Source organism: Oryctolagus cuniculus, chromosome 2 (assembly GCF_964237555.1).
Source record: "Oryctolagus cuniculus chromosome 2, mOryCun1.1, whole genome shotgun sequence".
NCBI classification, from domain to species: Eukaryota; Metazoa; Chordata; class Mammalia; order Lagomorpha; family Leporidae; genus Oryctolagus; species Oryctolagus cuniculus.
The window spans coordinates 188926714-188947958 of NC_091433.1; the positions used below are offsets into that span (position 1 = coordinate 188926714).

Below are 21245 nucleotides of genomic sequence, written 5' to 3' on the forward strand. Positions count from 1 at the left end.
TTCATTTGTTTTAGGGGACAGGTGAGAGGGTAGATGTCTTATAAGATCCTCTGTGGATATCACTGGTTTCACAAACTCTAATGACTGTCAAATTAATGCTAGAAAACTCTTCCATAGATAATGTGTCTCTAAAATCAGACTTCTAGTTGCATAGTAAATAAATGGAGTTTGACACTTACTAAGTTGCCTCAAAAAATGTGCATAGATGGCTCGGAAGTTATGCAAGCACCAGTCCATATGTTTCTCCCAATTTCCAATCATTTTAAGATAATTCTTCAACCTGGATGCTTGTGTACATACCAGGTTTCCGCTACAGGAAACAGTGTAGTGCATAAGTATAAACACCATGTTCAGTGTTAAGTAGCAGAAAGTAGCTGGTATGGCTGAAATGTCTGACATATTTAAAAACAAATGGATATTATTGACTGATTTGCCTTTTAAATAAATAGCGTGCTTCACCAAATCAGTCGTTTAAGCAAAATATTTCCTGTGATGATCACAAAGTCCCACTTACTTATTAACAAGCTTCATCTATGGACCTCAAAAGTACAAAACAGACCCATGATGTTTTTAAACGTCTCTCAAGAAGATGAAACAGAAAAAGGAACTGGAAAAGCCTGAATTTGTTGACTATGATTCGCTTGTGTAAAACATAGAATTTCTCCAAGTTAGGTAAAACTGTCTCCTTATCCAATCGCAAACTCAATGACAGAAGAGGGATGCCTGTCGCTCCCCCACTCGCGGAGGAACGACACAGGACCCTGGGCTGTTCTTTTGTCTGCTCGGCCCTTCCCGGGTTTGCTGCTGGTCCTTCCCGGGTTGGCTGCCAACCCCTCCACCTCCGTGGAGGGGCGGCTCCCCCTGCCACTTTCCCCGCTTCTGCGGAGGAGTGGCACACCGCCGGCCAGCTCTCTCGGGGGCTGCTCAGATGTTATCCAGATGTTCCTGGTGCATGTTGTCTCTCTCCTCCTTTATAGTCCTCTTCCACCAATCCCAACTCTGCTACCCACACGCCGAGCATGCTGCTCTCCTCCAATCAGGAGCAGGATCAGCTCCTGCAGGTCATCACTCAAGTTGGCGAGAGGCAGCTGCGTAGAAGTTGTTTACTCCTCTCCCAGCGCCATATTGTGGGAGAGCAGATGCATAGAATAAGTCTTAATTCCAGTAACTTAGTCTAGTCCGAGTTGCTCCCCACAGATGCCATTTACTCAAGATTATTCAATGAGTGGATAAACTTACCTTTCAATACATGTTTGTTCAGTTTAACTCCATTTTTTCCTATTTTTGGATTTATCCTGTGTTTGTTGTAGAGAGGGAACATAAAATGGAGGAATAGCTTTTGTTACTACTTGTTCTCTTTGTCCTTTTCCATAGTGAAATCTTGCTTAGATCTTGCATATATTAATGTAGAGTTTTTTCCTAGTGAAAATCAATTTTCCTCTTACAAAATGTGTCTTATCTAGTAGAGAAAGCACAGTGTTGTTTCACAGAAATCCAATATTCTAATATTGTATAAGCTTAAATTATAATTTATATATTTGGTCAGAAATTACTTTTTTCACTTTAAATAGGGAAATAATTACACTGGTTTATTGTGAAGGATTCATCAGATAATGCATATGAAAACACTGTAAGAGATCCAGAGTGTTGATTGCATACTGAAGATGATATTTAATAGTATTTAATGAGTCATTAGAACAGAAATCTTCTCAAAGAATGGGTACAGTGTTTTAATGAGTTATTTAATTAAATTCTTAATTAATTGGAGGAGTGTTCATCCAAAATGGACACATACAGTGAAATGATTAAATAATGATTACTGGTTGAATTTTGAGATAAGGTCATTAAAAATTGTATCATTTAAAGAAGCAAACCACATCCACAATCTTACCTATTGTCCTCATCAACATTTTACAAGGTGGTTACTACTCATCTCTTCAATTATATGTGAAGAGTGTTGATTACTAGAAAGAAGCTGGGGAGGAAATAGATTTTTTTCATTGAAAAATAGGGAAAGCTGGATGTGGTCCATTAATTGTGATAGAGATACTAATATGAGATGTTAGTAAGTGAAAAAAGGTGAGCAGTATATTGGAACTCTTTGTAGTACAGATAAAGAGACAGACTCCAGGCTAGGTAGGCAGGGACAAGGAGGCCCCTCTCTTACCATCCACAGATGAGCCTCATAGGATCTGAGAAAAGTCAAGCTAACTTCTATGAAAGATGTGGATGTCACGTGCTAATCCTTGTAGGCAAGGTTTTTCCATGATATTATAACTGACCTAGGTAATGAGAATTTTAGGTACCTTTGGGGGAAGTTTCACATGAGTTCTGTTACCTTTCATACAATTAATCATCCCTCTCCTAGACCAATCACAAGAACTGCCCCTTTTACAGCCTGTACATTCTGCTAGCCAATAAGCCCTCAATGGGTCCCTTTTTCAGGGACCTCTCTTAGTGCTATCAGCTTTCTCTTTCACTTTTGCTATTCATTCACTTTACACTTCCACTTTACACTCTTCCTCGTCCATGCTCCTCATTCTTTATGGATGCAAGACACAAACTTAGTGGAGAAAAATAATTGCAGTAACTGCAAACTCATGCAAGACAGCTACCACACAATTTGTGTTTTGTAAATTTATTCTGAAATAAAATGTTAAAATTAATTATATTTGTGGAGAGCCTGGCTCAAAGCACCCAGTATCAAATATTAACATTTAAATATCAACCAAAAGTACAAACATATAGTAACTGACTCACAAAAAAGCAGAAAGAGAAATATATCATTTCAAAGAATATCAATATTCAATATCAATTCTTAATCAACCTAAGATCTGCCAGAAATCTCCTTGCATCTGGTCCTGGTCCATGAGCAAAGATGGTGCTTGCCAAAATCACAAGTTAAGTTCTTAGATTTGCAAAAACCAACACAACAGAATTTGAAGTCAAGATTAGGAGCTGTCACATTAGATGGTGTTGGAGTGATTTTAAAACTTAAAGAAGCTACCTAAACCACTGAAGTGAAGGGAATTTGAGGAATATCTCTCATTTGAATTTCATTTCAAATAGTTTCTGTTTAGCATATTAAATAATAAGGTCTATACAATGAGTCCTTTATTGTGCTAGGCTGCGGTAGAAATTAAGACAATGGGACATATTTAGGGTCTCTTAAATTGTGTATATTCTGATTGATTTATAACAGAATTCAAAATAGTACAATATGGTTCTGCAAACTGAGAACTTCATAGAGCAGCCGACACTGGAGATAACATGTGGAAGTCAGCCTCTCAACCTAGAAATTTCCGAGAGAGAGAGAGAGAACCAACTAAGGAGAGAACACAGAACTCAACTAAAGACCATCACTCATTTAAGGTGAACAGTCAGACAAATTTCATTAATTGTTTAAGTTTGAGAAAGCCTTTTAAAAAAGATTTATGTATTCATTTGAAATGCAGAATAACAGAGAGAAAGACAGAAAATGAGAGAGAGAGAGAGCACGCGCGCAAGAGAATCGTCCATCTTCTGATTTACTGCACAAATGGCTGCCCCAGCCAGGTCTGGGCCAGGCTGAAGCCAGGAGCCAGGAACTCCAAGGAAGTCTCCCACAGGGCAGCAGGATCTCAGCTACTTAGGCCATCTCCTGTTGCGTTCCCAGGCACTTCAGCAGGAAAACAGGATCAGCAGTTGTGTGTAGCAGGGACTTAATGAGGCACTTTGATATGGAGTGTTGGAGTCCTAATAAGTGGCAATTCAAAAGTAAATAAAATACCTCTTCTGAAGAAAAAGAAATATTGGAAAATCATAGAAATTAATTAAGGAAAACTGAATTCTGCTTCCTAATTTTTTTTTTTTTTTTTTTTTTTTTTTTTTTTTTTTTTTTTTTTTTACTTAGATGCTTTATTTAATCTTTATTAAACAATCCAAGTGCAGGAACGTTTGCCATGCTTTCCTAAAGGGCCGCCTCACTCTGAACCATCATTTCCGGAGAGGAAGAGCCCATGGCTTCAGGCACGTGGCTCCAGTTCGGCCGTGTCCTGTCCTGGAAGCACAGGCCCGAACGTCCCTAAGGTAGGTACTTCTTCAGCTCTTCCGCCACCTCGTGAGGCTCAGGGCGCTCGAGCTTCCGTGGGGGCCCCTGCTTAACCCCAGTCCAGAGCTCCGCTCCGCAGCAGCGCAACCCTCCGAAGCATGAAGGGTTCGCTTCCCTGGGAGCTCCGGCGACTCCCGGAGCAGCGCCTGGCTTAGGGCCGCGACCTTGCGCCCACAGGCGCCTCAGCAGTGCGCAATGACGATCTCCTCCACGCCTTCCCGCAGGTGCCAGCTTCTCTCGCTTCTCGCCGATGCTACCTGAGCGGCCTCGGCTTTCCGCTTCCCTATTGCCCGGAACCATGACGCCTTTTAAAACCCGACCCAAAAGAGAGCCGACTTGTCTTGCAAAAGCAGTAAGCCTGGCACGGGGTGCCACGTGGCCCAGAGGCAGGTCCTACGGCCACCTAAATTTTTCACCCTTCTCAATATTTCTCCTTCAGGAATAACTAAGTGTACAAAGAGTTATACTCCACATTGTTACTCAATGTGCTTTAATGTGATGTAGAAAAAAGCTCCAGGGATCACATAGTTATCCATCGATAGAATAATAACTACAAATTGATGAAACCGAGAGGGGACCCAAGATGCTAGACCCAGCACCTGCCTACCTACAGACAAGAATCAGACCATTCAAGGAAGAAATGAAGGTTCAGGAGTTTCACGGAAAACTTCAGTAAGGAAGTAATGATAACATTAAAGCTAGCAAAGAGATAGGAGCAAAGCACACCACAGCTCCTACCCTAGCTTCTCAGCCCAGTGGACTCCATCTTGCTAGGAAGAGAGAAGCAGAAATTTCTGCCACCCCCGTCATCACTGCAGACCTACAGCCCTGAATACAGGAAAATGCCACAGTCCTCACTGGATTGACATCTGGTCTTCAAAGCTACCTAGGGGTGCAAAAAAAGGAAACTTTGTTGCAAAGAATCAAGATTGCCTCCCGCAGTCAGAAAATTTCCAGCCTTGAGCTGTGTCAGGGCAGACTCTGTTAAAGTACATTCTGTCTTAGGGTACAGCATGCAGCCCTGTCCCTACCAGACGTCCCCAGAGCCAGAGCAAGGGCACCCCACAGGGCAGAGAGGAGGTCTCCGTCTATACGCCAGCTTCAGGACACCGGGCACAAGTCCAGGAGCCATGCACACCTGTTCTGCACAATCTGGACAAGTTCCTCTCTGCTGCTTGGGGCTCTGCACTAGCAGCATCCAATGTACCATCCCAGAGGACTACAGCGGGGGAAATCCCCTCTGTATCCGAGCACAGGATGTTGAGTGGTCAGAACATTAGCCTTACCATCACCCTTTTTTTAAACTTTTATTTAATGAATATAAATTTCCAAAGTACAGCTTATGGATTACAATGGCTTCTCCCCCATAACGTCCCTCCCACCCGCAACCCACCCCTTCCCCACTCCCTCTCCCCTTCCATTCACATCAAGATTCATTTTCAATTCTCTTTATATACAGAAGATCAGTTTAGCATACATTAAGTAAAGATTTCAACAGTTTGCTCCCACACAGAAACAGAAAGTGAAAAATAATAGATGATTTTTTAAATGATGATGAAATCAGATCAGACCTATTGTCATGTTTAATCCCAGTGAGAGTCAAGTTGGGAACTGATAATTTCTTTTTTTTTTTTTTTACAGAAGATTAGTTTAGTATACATTAAGTAAAGATTTCAACAGTTTACACCCACATAGAAACACAAAGTGAAAAATACTGTTTCAGTACTAGTTATAGCATTAAATCTCAATGTACAGCATATTAAGGACAGAGATCCTCATGAGGAGTAAGTGCACAGTGACTCCTGTTGTTGACTTTACAAATTGACACTCCTGTTTATGGCATCAGTAAATTCCCTATGCTCCAGTCATGAGTTTCCAAGGCTATGGAAGCCTTTTGAGTTCACCAACTCTTATTTAGACAAGGTCATAGTCAAAGTGGAAGTTCTCTCCTCCCTTCAGAGAAATGTACCTCCTTCTTTGAAGACCTGTTCTTTCCACTGGGATCTCACTCACAGAGATCTTTCATTTAGGTTTGGTGTTTTTTTTTTTTTTTTTTTGCCAGGATGTCTTGGCTTTCCATGCCTGAAATACTCTCATGGGCTTTTCAGCCAGATCTGAATGCCTAGCATCACCTTTGAATGCCCTGTGGGGACTAGGGGCAGCCCCTTCTGTGTTCTGTAGTGCTGGGACTCTGATTCTGAGTGCTACAATCCACAGGCTAACTCACATTCGCTTGTGGAACCTGGAGGGTCCTTTCTGTATTCCTCTGCTTCAGACTAGTGGCTTCTAGACCACAGTCCTCATCAAAACTTGAACTAGTCTTCCGAGACCTAGGTCTGTGAATGTTTTTTCTATATCTGGGGCTGCAAAACACACAACGCTGGAAGCCCACATCCTCTTTAAAGCCATACTACCACCTCCCAAACTGCTGCAGAATAGATAACCGTGGCACTCACGGGCACAGTGGATGTTGATCGTAGCTGTAGATGGTACTCAGAATATCTCTCTGCAGTCCATAGTAATTCCCAAGGCACATGGACACCTTGACAAAAGTGCCACAAACATACATTGAAGAAAAGAGAGCCTTTTCAATAAACACTGCTGGAAAAGCTGCAAATACATATACAGAAAATGAAATTAGATTCCTACCTCTCACCCTTTACAAAAATCACCTCAAGATGGATCAAATGCCTAAACGGATCAAACACCTGAATGTTATACCTGAAGCTACAATGTTGCTGAAAAAAAAAAAAAAACATAAGGAAAAAACTTTAAGACGTTGGTGTAGAAAATGATGTTTTTTAGATAGGACCCTAAGCACAGGAAACTATAGGAAATCTAGACAAAGGAATCATATCAAACTCAGATGCTTGTGCAGAACGAAAGAAATAATCAATAGAGCAAACAGACATTGAAAATAATGAGATATCTGTAACAAACTACTTATCTGACAAAAGATTAATATCTAGAATCTGTCAGGGGCTCTAAAAACTTAACAAAATAGTCAATCCAGGTACAAAAAAAGGTAAAGGACACGAGTAGATTGTTTTCGAACGAAGAAAGGTAAATAACGAACAAATATATGAAAAAAAGGCTCAATATCACTAGTCATCAGAAAAATGCGAATCAAAACCACATTGAGGAATCACCTCAACCCTGTTACAATGGCTATTATAAAAAAATACAGAAGCCGGCACTGCGGCTCACTAGGCTAATCCTCCGCCTTGCAGCGCTGGCACACGGGGTTCTAGTCCTAGTCGGGGCGCTGGATTCTGTCCTGGTTGCCCCTCTTCCAGGCCAGCTCTCTGCTGTGGCCAGGGAGTGCAGTGGAGGATGGCCCAAGTACTTGGGCCCTGCACCCCATGGGAGACCAGGAGAAGTACCTGGCTCCTGCCATCGGATCAGCGCGGTGCGCCGGCCGTGGCGGCCATTTGGAGGGTGAACCAACGGCAAAGGAAGACCTTTCTCTCTGTCTCTCTCTCTCACTGTCCACTCTGCCTGTCAAAAAATAAAAATAAAAAAATAAAAAAATACAGAAAGTAACAAATACTGGCAAGGGGTGGAGAAACAAGAACTTTTTTATGCTATTGATAGGAATGTAAATTAGTACTGCAGCTGTGAAAAACAGTATAAAAATGCAAATACCAAATGTTCTCCCTTACAGGTGGTAGCTAAAATTAAAAAGAAAAAGAAGAAAAAAGCCCATGTTTATTGATTCTGTTACAAATATAAGTGTTTTGTTGTTGTTGTTAAGCTTTCTTTAAAATCTTTATTTAACAAAGTTATAATAATTAGTTACTACTATAGTGTTAATCATTTTGTGAGTTTTAAATTTTATATAGGTTGAAAATTCATTTCATTATTGTTCAGACACCTTTCCTATTTTCCTGTTGGACGAAGGTCTTCTCATTTGTTCAATTCTTTATTTAATACAACCATTAAGTCTTTGACTATAATGTAAATTAAAAATGCTTTATCTCAATAAACCCTTGAATTAAAAAAATGAATTTTCATACAGCATCAAACAAAAGTCCCTAGAAATAGGACTGCTCTATGATCTCCAATTCCACTGATGGATATACACTCCAAGGACATAAAATCATTGTACCTAAAGATTATCTGCTCCACCATGTTTATTGCAACTGTGCTTGCAAAGACCAAGGGGAATCCATCCAGGGGTCCATGCTCAGATGAGCTGACAAAGCAAAAGTGACACACACACACACACACACACACACTGAAATACTAGCCAAGCCTGAAAAAAAAAAGAATAAAATCCTGTCATTTTCAGCAAAATGGTGAAAACTTGTTAAGTGAAATAAGTCAAACACAAAAATATAAGTGCTGCATGTTCTTCCTCATAAAGTGAGCTAAAAAAAGTCAATCTTAACACAGAATGCTGATTACTGGAGGATTAGAGGGGAACAGAGGATGGAGGGAGTTTGGATAATGAGTAGGAAATCAGAGTCAGATCAAATGAAGAAGTTTCTAGTAATGTACAGCATGGTGGCGTGATTATAATTCATACGAACCTATCAGTATACATTGTATGAAAAAAGTGAAGGTAACTGTTGATTAGCTTGTTTTGATAAATGCACATTGAAAGCCTGTTTGGGAATATCACTGTAGCAGATAAATATAAACAATTACTATTAATAAAATTGTATCTTATTTTTTCCTCCTGTTTAAGAATGGATGTATTCTAGATTCAATTCTTCCCACAATAACATGGCTCCTCCCTTAAATCTTTATGTGCATCTAGTAAAGTATTGTTTTTAGTCTCCTCATTACTGGATTGATTTTTTTATCTGTAAACTTTATCAAGCTGTTTAACCTCTCTGAGCTGTAGTTTCATTTCTGTATAGATAGGTTTGTAATGACACCTTCACCTGTTTACTGTGGGAATCAGAAGAATTTGAAAATTCAATATATGTAGCATTCAATGATGAATAAAAGCGTCATCATGCAAAATAAGTAAATAAATGAAATACAAGTTTTGAGGCTTTTTGTACATAAATAAAAATGCCTATGTAAGTCGTGAGTGCAAAATTTGGAGGGTGCATTTTTTACAAAACTTTTATTTAATAAATATAAATTTCATAGGTACAGCTTTAGAGATATAGTGGTGCTTCCCCCTATACCCACACTCCCACCTCACTCTCGTCCCACCTCCTACTCCCTCTTCCATCCCATTCTTCATTAAGATTCATTTTTAATTATCTTTATATACAGAAGATCAACTCTGTATTAAGCAAAGATTTCAATAGTTTGGACCCACACAGACACGCAGAGTATAAATACTGTTTGAAGTCAAGCTTTACCATTAGTTCTCATAGTACAACTCATTCAGACAGATGTCCTACATGGGGAGCAAGTGCACAGTGACTCCTCATATTTATTTAACAATTGACACTCTTATTTATGATGTCAGTGATCCCCCTAGGCTCTTGTCATGAGCTGCCAAGGCTATGGAAACCTATTGAGTCCAGAAACTCCGTCAGTATTTAGACAGGGCCATAAGCAAAGTGGAAATTCTCTCCTCCCTCAGAGAAAGGTGCTTCCTTCTTTGATGGTCCCTTCTTTCCACTCACAGAAATCTCACTCACAGAGATTCTTCATGAAGGTCATTTTTTTGCGACAGTGTCTTGGCTTTCCATTCCTGAAATGCTCTCATGGGTTTTTAGACAGATCCGAATGCTTTAAGGGCTGATTCTGAGGCCACAGTGCTGTTTAGGGCGTTTGGTATTCAATGAGTCTGCTGTGTGGCCTGCTTCCCATGTTGGATCACTCTCTCCTTTTTAATTCTATCTATTGTTATTATCAGACAGTTGGTCTTATTTATGTGACCCTTTGACAATTAATGCTATATATATATGATCAGTATCACACTTAAAATAATCACTTTAACTAGTAAGATGTCATTAATACCACCCAGCCTAATGGGATTTGGAGTCCCGTGGCAAGTTTTTAGCTTTACCCTTGGGGGTAAGTCCGTGGGAACGTGTGCTAAACTGTACATCTCATCCCTCTATTATTCCCACTCTTATCTTTTACTGGGATCAATTTTCAATTGGATTTAAACACCTATGAATAATTCTGTGTAAGTAAAGTGTTCAACCAATAACATTAAGTAGAAAAAGAAAATAGTAAAAAAAAAAAAAAGAATAATAAGCTGTAAGTGAAATTCACGCTATGAGAAGCAGTGACTTGGTCAGCTGTTGTCCTGACTGTTGTGGAGGGTGCATTAAATAAAATGTTATATTTGAGGATGGATTCCTGTAGATTAGGAGTTCCAAGGTTCTAACAAACTTATTGGCATATATTTCACCAATCCTATAATTCACTCTTAGGTTTGAGAGTTCAGCATTTGTTCTTCACTTTATTAGATATTAGGGAGGAACTCTCATATGGTCATTCTCTCCCCCAAATTCCTGCAACAGCCAGAACTGGGTCAGGACCAAAGCTTATAGCAAGGAACACAATCCAGACCTCCTACATGATTGCCAGAAAAACAATCTTACACCATCAGCAGCCTTTCAGGAAGTTGGAGTAAGGAGTGGAAGACTTTAATCAAATCCAAGCATTCCAAAGTGGAAAATGGACATCTTGGTTTCCATGCTAAATGCCGACAGCAATTCAATGATTGTTTAAGTTTATTCACGTAATCAGGCAATATTTACAAATATCTACATTAAGAACATTTTTAACTTTCAAAAATTGGTGCCCTTTTCTCGTTAGTTGTACCTTCTTCAAACCTCTTGAAAACACAAATGTATTTTCTATCTATGAATTTGCCTATTCTCAATGTTTTATATAAGTGGAACCACACAATGTGTGGCATCTGTGACTGGATTTTTTTCACTTAGCATAATATTTTCATGTGTTTTGGGCTATATCAATACTTAATAAATTTATATTGCTTACTAATATTGTATGAATAAGTATATACAATATTTTGTTTTTCCACTTGTCAGTTGATGGAAATTTGGATTGGTATAATTTTTGACCATTATTCATGCAAAATCTGAACTTTTGTATGAAACTTTTCATGTGAACATGGCATTTATTTTCAATTTGTTTTATACTTAAAAATAGAACTGCTATATCATATGATAATTCTAGGATTATCCTATTGAAGTACTGCCAAACTGTTTCTCAAAGAGACTATAGCTCTTTATATTCAAACCAGCAGTATATGAAAATATGATTTTCAACATGCTTGTTAAAGCCAGTTATTGTATTTTTATTATAGAAATGTGTGTAATGTGGTAATATATATGATTTTGGTTTGCACTGTTAATAGCCAATGATACTGAACATCTATTCATACACATAATTGCTAGGTCAGTATCTCCTTTGGAGTAATATCTCTTAAAATGCTTTTCTCAATTTTTAATTAGATTTTTCTTGTTGTCAAGTGCCAGAGAGATTCATATAGCTTGGATGCAAACTCATTGCCAAATATATGACTTGCAAATAATTTCTCCAGTTCTGTGCATTGCTTATTTATGTATACTGCTTTAACCAGGGGTTTTTAATTGATAAAGCTGAATCTACTATTTCTTTTGTTGTTAATATATGCATGTGTCTAAAGCATTCTTACATAATCAAAGATAATGTACTTATATTTTCTTCTAAGTATTTTTCAGATTTGGCATGTAACATTTAGGTCTATGATTAATTTTGAATTTTTATTTCAGAAATGAGGTAGGGGTCCAATTTACTATATATTTTTTGCATATGGAGATTCAGTTATCCAAACAGTAATTGCTAAAGTCTCTATTCTTTTCCTATTCAATAGTCCTAAATCATTTGTTCAAAGTTAATTGACCAAAGCTATAAAGATTTCTGTCTGGATTTTCAATACTATTCTACTGACCTACATTCTTATTTTTATCCAAATACTTATTTTCTTAATAGCCATAGCTTTTAGTAAGTTTTGAAACTGGGAGATGTGAGTTATCTGCCTCTTTTTTAAAGACTTATTTTATGTATTTTAAAGGCAGAATTACAGAGAGAAAGAGAGGGAGAGACAGCGAGAGACAGAGGTCTTCCATCCACTGATTCACTCTCCAAATGTCCACAAGGCAGGGTTGGGCGAAGCTGAAGCCAGGAGCCAGGAGATTTTTCTGGGTCTCCCACTTGAGCACAGGTCCCCAACCACTTGGGCCATCTTCCACTGTCTTCCCAGGTACTTAGCAGGGAGTTGGATCAGAAGTGGAACAGCTGGGACTCAACCAGGCTCCATATGGGATGCTGGCATCACAAACTGTGACTTTACCTCCCATGCCAGAATGCCAGTCCCTCCCACCTTTTTTTTTCTAATTCTATCTTCTTTCTGGGTTTCTTGACTTTCCATAGGGATTTTAGTAACAGCTAGAAAATTCTAAAAATCTCAACTGGGAATTTGAAGGATATTATATTGAATTAATAGATTACCTTGGGCAGCATTGGGTTATTAAAAATATTGTTTTCTGAACCATTAACACAAGATCTGTTTCACTTATTGACTCTTTTTGAATGTATTGCGGTGATGCTTGTAGTATTCAAAGAACAAGTTTTGAACTGAATTTGTTAAAATAGTTCCCAAATATGTAATTCTTTGGATTATTTTAATTACATTTTTAAATTGTATGATCACACTGCTCATTGATAGCTTATGTCATGAATTGATTTTATGGATCTTGTACCTGCAACCTTGAGGAAATAATCATTTTATTATGTGTAATAGTGTTACTTTTGAAAGTATTTTTGTGGATTTGTTGGTTTTCCATGTATAAAGCGCATATCATCTGCCAGGGCAAATAGTTGTGATTCTTCCATTCTACTATGAATTTTTTTAATTTCTTTTTTACTCTGACTGTCATATGATAATTGAGTAATGAAGTCCTTAAATTAAGACATGCATGGAGTGCTGTTAACTGTTTATTAAGGCCTCAAAAGGGAGAGTTTTAGAGAAAGCTAGAGATGTTAGCATGACTATGAAATACATAAAATCTGTTCCTTTTATATTAATAAAAATTTTAAGAAATAAATGAACGATCTAAAAATAGCATATTTGTCTCCCAAATTTGCATGTGGCTGTGTTATGACCGTAGAGATTTTAGTACCTCTGACAAAATAGGAATGTAAGAGGGCTTGCACGTAGGGATCATTAATTCTATGTGCAGTCTTTCACTGTGTTGCTGGAAGAATAGAAGCCATGGGAAGGGAGAGTGCAGCTTTCTCACATACCCAGTGGAAGACAGAAGTAGGGGTGAGATCATGCTAGATTCTCCAAGTCCAAACTGTCCATTTCAGGCCAAAGGAAACATAGCTTGTCTGCAGAGTAAACGTTGGTTGAATAAATACAGTTATTTTAAATTACTAACTTGTGAAATCATTTTGCTTTGCAGAAATATTAATAAATTGAATTTAGCATATTTGAAGTGCTCAGTGCTAACCAGTTAAAGCATGGACACACTGAGACTCAAATACACATCATTATTTACATTCTGGCCCATCCAGTGGCCCAAAGTATGGCTCAGAGTTGGTAGCCTTTATGATATCTTTGTTAGTAAGTCACAACTGGAACTCTCCTATTCTCCTTTAAGCCCAATAACCAATGACAAGAAAAATATTTTCAAAAGAAAATTACTGTAATTAAACACACACACAATAATGTAATTGCTGTGATTTAATCATGCTGCTTCTAAAATCTAGCAATGTTCAATAAATAATTTTAAGGCATGCTAGAAGTTTATTTAGTATTAAGTGCTTTCCTTAACATATAAAATTGATCGTGGAATGATGCATTTTACAATATAGAAAATAAAATTGACTGCTAAAGATATTTGAATCCAGAGTAAAAATAAAGTGGTTTAGTGTTTTTAAATATTGATGTAAACAGTCAGTGGCTGCATTGCCCGTCTTTCCTACTGGGTGGTAAGTGAACTCCAACTGAGAACTGACAGAGATTTGTTATTCTTATTGATTGAAGCTACTATGTTACATTTATTAATTCACAAGTTCACGTCACATCAAATTCCAAACAGGTAATTTTGACAACAGTGTACATGGGTATCAGTAAGAGTAATGTCAGTCTTCACAACTAATAAATCTGCTTATTTTCTTGAACTGTCTTTTAAATTTTATGAGTCTGTGAGTCTCAGTTCAGTTTTATTGTTTGAATTTAAATGCATATCATCATAAGTGCAGATATTTGGGATCGGTGCTGTGGCGTAGTGTGTAAAACCTCTGCCTGTAGTGTCAGCATCCCATATGGGCACCGGCTCGAGTCCCAGTTGCTCCAATTCTGATTCAGCTCTCTGCTATGGCTTGGGAAAGCAGTAGAAGATGGCCCAAGTCCTTGGGACCCTACACCCATATGGGAGACCAGGAAGAGCCTCCTGGTTCCTGGCTTCAGATCAGCTCAGCTCCAGCCATTGTGACATCTGAAAAGTGAACCAGCAACTGGAAGACCTCTCTCTCTCTCTCTCTCTCTCTCTCTCTATTCCTCTGCTTCTTCCTCTCTGTAACTATGCCTTTCAAATAAATAAATAAATAAACCTTTAAAAAATGAGTGCAGAGGCCGATGCCGCGGCTTGCTAGGCTGATCCTCCGCCTGCGACGCCAGCACCCCAGTTTCTAGTCCTGGTTGGGGTGCCGGTTCTGTCCCAGTTGCTCTTCTTCCAGGCCAGCTCTCTGCTGTGGCCCAGGAGTGCAGTGGAGGATGGCCCAGGTCCTTGGGCCCTGCACCCACATGGGAGACCAGGAGGAAGCACCTGGCTCCTGGCTTCGGATAGGCGCAGTATGCCGGCCGTGTGGCCACTTGGAGGGTGAACCAACGGAAAAAGGAAGACCATTCTCCCTGTCTCTCTCTCTCTCTCACTAACTCTGCCTGTCAAAAAAAATGAGTGCAGATATTTGTATAAACCTTGTACTTGTTTTATAAAAATATGAATATTTTATGTTATGAATCCATCATTAGCCAAATAACATGAAGTCACTTGTAATACAAATATTTCCTTGGAGAGATATTGTGAAATGATGGGTTAAACTGCCACTCGGAATACCCGCAAGCCACATGAGAATGCCTGGTCCTGTTCCTGTCCACTTTCTTCTGATCCAATTTCCTGTTAATGTGCATCTTGAGAAGTAGCAGGTGATGGCTCAAGCACTTGGGTCCCTAACACTCATCTGTGAGAACTGGATGGGGTTCCTGAGTCCTGGCGTTGGCTTGGCACTCTCTGGTTATGTGAGAATTTGAGGAATGAACCAGTGGATAGGGATGGATGACCCCTCTCCCCCATCTCTCTCTCCAGCTCTGCCTTTCAAATCAATCAATCAATCAATCAATCAATCAATGTTTTTCTGAAATTTTCTGGTATTTTCCAAGCTAATGGATTCATGGATGCTCTGGACTGGTGCTTAATGATTTTTTTTTTTCTGTCTACTTTGCCTTGTTCCTATTGTTATCACCAGCGTCCTTGTGTGGTGACAATTCCACTGACCATGATTCTCTCCAGTAGACAGACCCTGCAGGCATATCCACAGCAGTGCAAGCAGGAGAAGCTGCAGGTTTCTCTAGGGGTCGTCCATATGCCTGGAGCAGGATGTGAATCACACTGACCGACATCAACATGATGATCATAAAATGTAGGGTTGCAAATCCAAGAAACGCTGTCACACGCTCCTAGACAGGATCAATTCTCGTGCCCTCAGGCCTTGGTTGCAACCTCAGGCTCACATCTTTCTTGCACCTTTTCTACCTCTTGATCTAAGCAATGTGCCAAGACCCACACCCAGGAAGTCTCCTGCACTCTCCTAGGCAGAACTGTTAGCCTTACAAATATGTGGTTCACAGAAACAGGAAAATGAGTCTCCCCCTTGCATCCTATCTCAGAATCCACCTGTTTACTGACAGTTGAAATCTTATTGCTGAGAAAAATTTATGTCTCAGAGGACTTGAAGCAGCCTCACTGATGAAAAGGCAAATTCCACATGAGGCAGTGTACTTGGTCCTACACGTGGTCCTCTTCCTTCAACGGCGCTGTCGCATCTTCAACAGAAAAACTCAGCTCGAGGCAGGGCCTTCTTGCTTTTTACAGCCTGTGCTTCAGTTGTATACACGATGGCCCTCCTTTCAAAATGTGCTTGCATCATAAGACACACGCATGCACACACACATACATACACACACAGAAATGTGATACATGAGCAAGTGCCCCAGTTTAAACAGTCATCTCCAGTGCTAAAATATCTTCATCAGCTTTATTTGTCATGCCTCTGCTTCCTTAGAACCTTTATCTCATGTATCTGCATCTCATATGAAAGCAGTAAGTGAGGCCTTGGGGCCACATTGGGGCTGAATGTTTTAGTCACTGCATAAACTTGCATGTGCTACTTAAACTTTCTGTGCCTCTGTCTGTATCTCATAGTTTTGCTTTGATTAAATGAAATAAATTGTGCAAAACATGAAATAGCCATGCCTCACACAAAATAATTATTAGCTGACAAATAAATAAAATTATGTTCCATTCACATTTAAAATAATCTGTGTGTAAAATACAGCATCGGTGTTCATCTAGTAAATTAATTATGTATATTTATTTAGTATTTACTATGAATGAGAAACAGACTTGCATTTATTATTTTTATGTCTTTCACAACCTGCCAGTGAGAATGCACAGTCATGTTTTCTTCTCACTTTCACGTTTCTTCAAGATGAATCAGAGACTAAAATCCTTATTTAAAATTATACTTCTCTGTTCAGTAAGAGACTGATTCAGTTTCTGAATTTTAATAATATCTGATTACTTTCCTTACAAATATATTCTTATCTTTTTTGGCCACAGATTTGGGACAGGTGTGTCCAACTCACTTGTCAGTGCAATTTTAAACAAAGTTTATATTTCATATGTTTAATTGCTTATGCTGTGAGAAGGTGCCAAGCGAACACTGTTGATTTCCAGATTGCAGATTGGAGGTGATAAATTTGGTCTCAGAAAAAAATATCATCTGACTCTATTATGCAAATGCAATAGAGAAGCTGTGATTGAAAATAAGGCTTTTAAAAATATCATTATTAGAATCTTCACTGAATTTTCAAAGCAAATTTAAAATCAAGCCTAAGAACCCCCGGGTTTATTAACTCCAAGGTTTGAGTGCTCAGTGCATGACCCACATTCTTGTAGTATAAAGTTAATTGACAATCACACAACAGACACTAAACACAGTATTACAGAAATAGATGTCTCCATCCATGCCTCTAGGCATCATAGCACCTGTGCAGTTACTTAAGAGGACTATTGTTATAAATGTGAATTTCAAAAAATAATCCAATCATGAAATCATATCTGCAAATGTTTGATTTGTAATTCAAAATTCATGAGTCAGATAAAACTGTTAGGACATTGGAGAAAAAAAGACCTGTCTGCAATGCATGAATACTTTAGTGGTTACCAATTTTTCTTTTTAAAGATTTATTTATTTATTTATTTGAAATGTAGAGTTACAGGGAGAGGGAGAGACACAAGAGAGGTCTTCTTCCCCCTGTTCACTCCTAAATAGCCGCAACAGCTGGAGCTGGGGCATTTGGAAGTCAGGAGCCAGCAGTTTCTTCCCGGGTGTCCCACATGGGTGCAGGGGCCCAACCACTTAGGCCATATTCTGCTACATTCCCAGGTCATTAGCAGGGAGCTGGATCAGAAGAGGAGCAGTCAGGACTCAATAGGCATCCATATGGGATGCTGGAACCAAGGGCGGATGCTTAACTTACTATGCCACAGAGCCAACCCTATGGTTAGTAACTTTTATAAGATAATTCACATCTGGTAATTACTTAACTGTACACTTAACATAAACACAGGGAATGGATTTTTTAAGGATTTTGTTAATAATTTAAGTGGAAGAGAAAAAGAGAGAGAGGGAGAGGGAGAGAGAGAGTGAGAGGCGGAGAGAGAAACCTTCTGTTTGCTGATTCACTCCTCAAATGGCCACAATGGCTAGGGCTGTTGATGGTCAAAACCAGGAAGCTGGAGCTCCATCCAGGTCTTTCGTTTGGGCCCCAAGAGCACTAGAACTTGGGCCATCCTCTGCTGCCTTCCCATGCTCAATAAAAAGGGAATGGAATGCAATGGAAGTTGAGAAGCCAGGACTCCAGTAGGCAAGCTGATGTGGGATGCCAGCTCTACAAGCAGCAGCTTAGCTCACTGTGTCATAACACTAGCCTGAGGGAGTGAAATCTTTGAGGAGAGAATGAATCAATATGTGATGCCCTAAGTCTTGCTTCATGAATTGTGTTGTTAACCTCAACAGCTGTGTGGGGTTCATGTTTTTACCTCAATATTGCAGATTAAAAAAGAATGGCTCCAAATATAATGTGACATGCCTAAGATTCTCTCTCTCTCTCTCTCTCTTTCTCTCTCTCTCACACAGACACACACACACACATATATACATACACACAAGGAAGCATTTTTATGTAAAGTAGTTCATAGACTAATTTAAAAAATTCGATTAAAATGCCTAAAATATTAGATGAAATATAACAAACAACTTTAAAAATGTGTAGATAACCTCACAGCAGGGTATGAGAAATTTCAGGGCCAGGGAAGTGGGGTTGTTGCAATTCACTGAATAGATTGTTTTCCCAGGAGGAGAGCTTGAACATGGAATGGTCTCAGAAATCTTCAGTCTGTGGTTTTCATGTCCAGATCTGTACAAAGATCAAAGCATCATTCTCATAGACATAGTTACTGTGAGATATGCTTCTACATGCAAACGCTAAAAGAAGAATTACTGCATTCAAAAATGTTGTGTTTGTAAATAAAATCTACATTTAGTTACTGGGAAACAAGAATAAACTCTAAGCTAGTTGCTAATTTATGGGAAAAATTATAAATATGTATATATATACACATACATAATTACATATATATATTTACAAACAAATCATCTGAAAGATACTCATGATTGTTATATGCATTGTTAATATAGGAAATATCTAATATTTTAACATTTCTATATATTAAAATATATATGATATGTGAATATGTAATGCAGTTCCTATTTTAGTCCCAATTTCAATAAGAGAAGAAAAGGGAGCTGTCTCATTTGCAATTTCTTTTTTTCCTTCAGATGTCCAAACACTTTCCCATTGTGATTCTCTATTAATGACTTGGCTTCCTATTTATCTCAGATAAACAAAATTCTAGAAGCCAAAAAGCCAACAGGCTTCTGCTACCCAACTTTCTCACCTCCCTACTCACCACAGGAAATCATCCAAACTCACGTCCGAGGTCAAATCCTCTTGTGTGAATTAGACTGTTGGTGATCTCTTTTCAGGTTTATCTCCAGATAATTCACTAACAATTCTTTCTCTATCTCCTGCATCACAAATCTTCACCCTTTTATTGTAACACTTCTAATAATATGCAACACACTGTTATATTCACAATTTCACAAAAAAAATCTTCAAATAAATTTTCCAGATATTGCATTATCCATCCTTTTTATAATCTCTTCAGAGAATTATTATTGCTGCCAATAATATATTTCTTAGAATTCTAAACCAATATTCATCTTTCTCAGTTCTTGATTTTTTTAAAAAAAAGTTTTATTTATTTACTTGAGAGATAGAGTTACAGACAGTGAGAGAGTGAGGAGACAAAGAGAAAGGTCTTCCATCCACCAGTTCACTCCCCAAATGGCCACAACAGTTGGAGCTGGGCCGATCCAAAGCCAGGAGCCAGGAGCCTCGTACAGGTGCAAGGGCCCAAGCACTTAGGCCAACTTCTACTGTTTTCCCAGGCCATAGTAGAGAGCTGGATTGGAAGAGAAGCAGCCAGGACTCAAACTAGTGCCCATATGGGATGTCAGTGCTACTGAGCCACAGCACCAGCCCCCTCAGTTCTTTTTTTTTTTTTTTTTAAACAGGAAGAGTGAATAGTGAGAGAGAGAGACAGAGAGAAATGTCTTCCTTTTGCCATTGGTTCACCCTCCAATGGCCGCCGCGGCTGGCACACTGCAGCCAGCGCACCGTGCTGATCTGAAGGCAGGAGCCAGGTGCTTCTCCTGGTCTCCCATGGGGTGCAGGGCCCTAGCGCTTGGGCCATCCTCCACTGCCTTCCTTGGCCACAGCAGAGAGCTGGCCTGGAAGAGGGGCAACCGGGACAGAATCCGGCGCCCCGACCGGGACTAGAACCCGGTGTGCCGGCACCGCTAGGTGGAGGATTAGCCTATTGAGCGGTGGCGCCGCCCCCCCCCCCCTCAGTTCTTGATTGAAGAAGAAACATTAACATCTGGTATTTATTTTTTAAACATTTTCTTCATCAATGTGGCAGTTATTTACTGGAAAATAAACTCTTCAAACTAAATGGTATAAAATAATGCAAGCATATAACATTTTAAAGATTTTATGGTTTTGTTGAGTGATTCTTGTGTTGGTCTTATGTGAAATCACCTATGAAACAAATTAAACTGACACAGTGGCTGTGGGGTGAATTCATCTGGTTCTACAGCTGGGTGCTTAAGGGCTCTTCCATACGGCTTCTGTGTAGTTTAGTTGTCATCTGATGTAATTGGTCCAAAAGTAAGCATTTAAGAACATGAAAATTCATTTCAAACTTTTAAAACCTAATTCCAAATCCTAGAAATCATAATTCTACCAAAATATGTTAGACAAAAACATTACAGAACTGACCTAGATATAAGTAGAGGGAAATACAATCTTTACTTTTATGAGGAAAGTATTGAAGTTTCACTTTTTAAAAATCATCATTGAACTTCAGTACATCACATTTTCCTTCTGACCTCCTTCATCTCTCAATAGTAAAGTGTCATAATCCTGAGCATTGAGATGTTTTTATTTCTATCTACAGATACTATCTTGAAATCTTCATTCTCATGACTGTAATGAACATTTTTATTCTAGTGACTTTCAATTTTGTATCTATAATTACGATAGCTCATGTACTTGATGAAACAATAAACCTAGCTCTTTTCCTGATATTTTACTTGGACTTCTAATAGACACATTAAATAAATCAGTTCTTAATATGAGAACCAATCAGTTTGTGGCATGCAGCTAAAATAGTGTTTACCAAGAATTTTGTAGTCATGGATGCACATATTAGAAAGAATAAAGACTGAAATATATATATATAGTAGGCCG

General features: G+C 38.8%; 1 pseudogene; it reads right to left on the minus strand.

Annotated features, from left to right (window-relative positions):
• Nucleotides 1–4063: 4063 nt before the first annotated feature.
• Nucleotides 4064–15713, minus strand: LOC138848744 (selenoprotein H-like; annotated as a pseudogene).
• Nucleotides 15714–21245: the final 5532 nt, after the last annotated feature.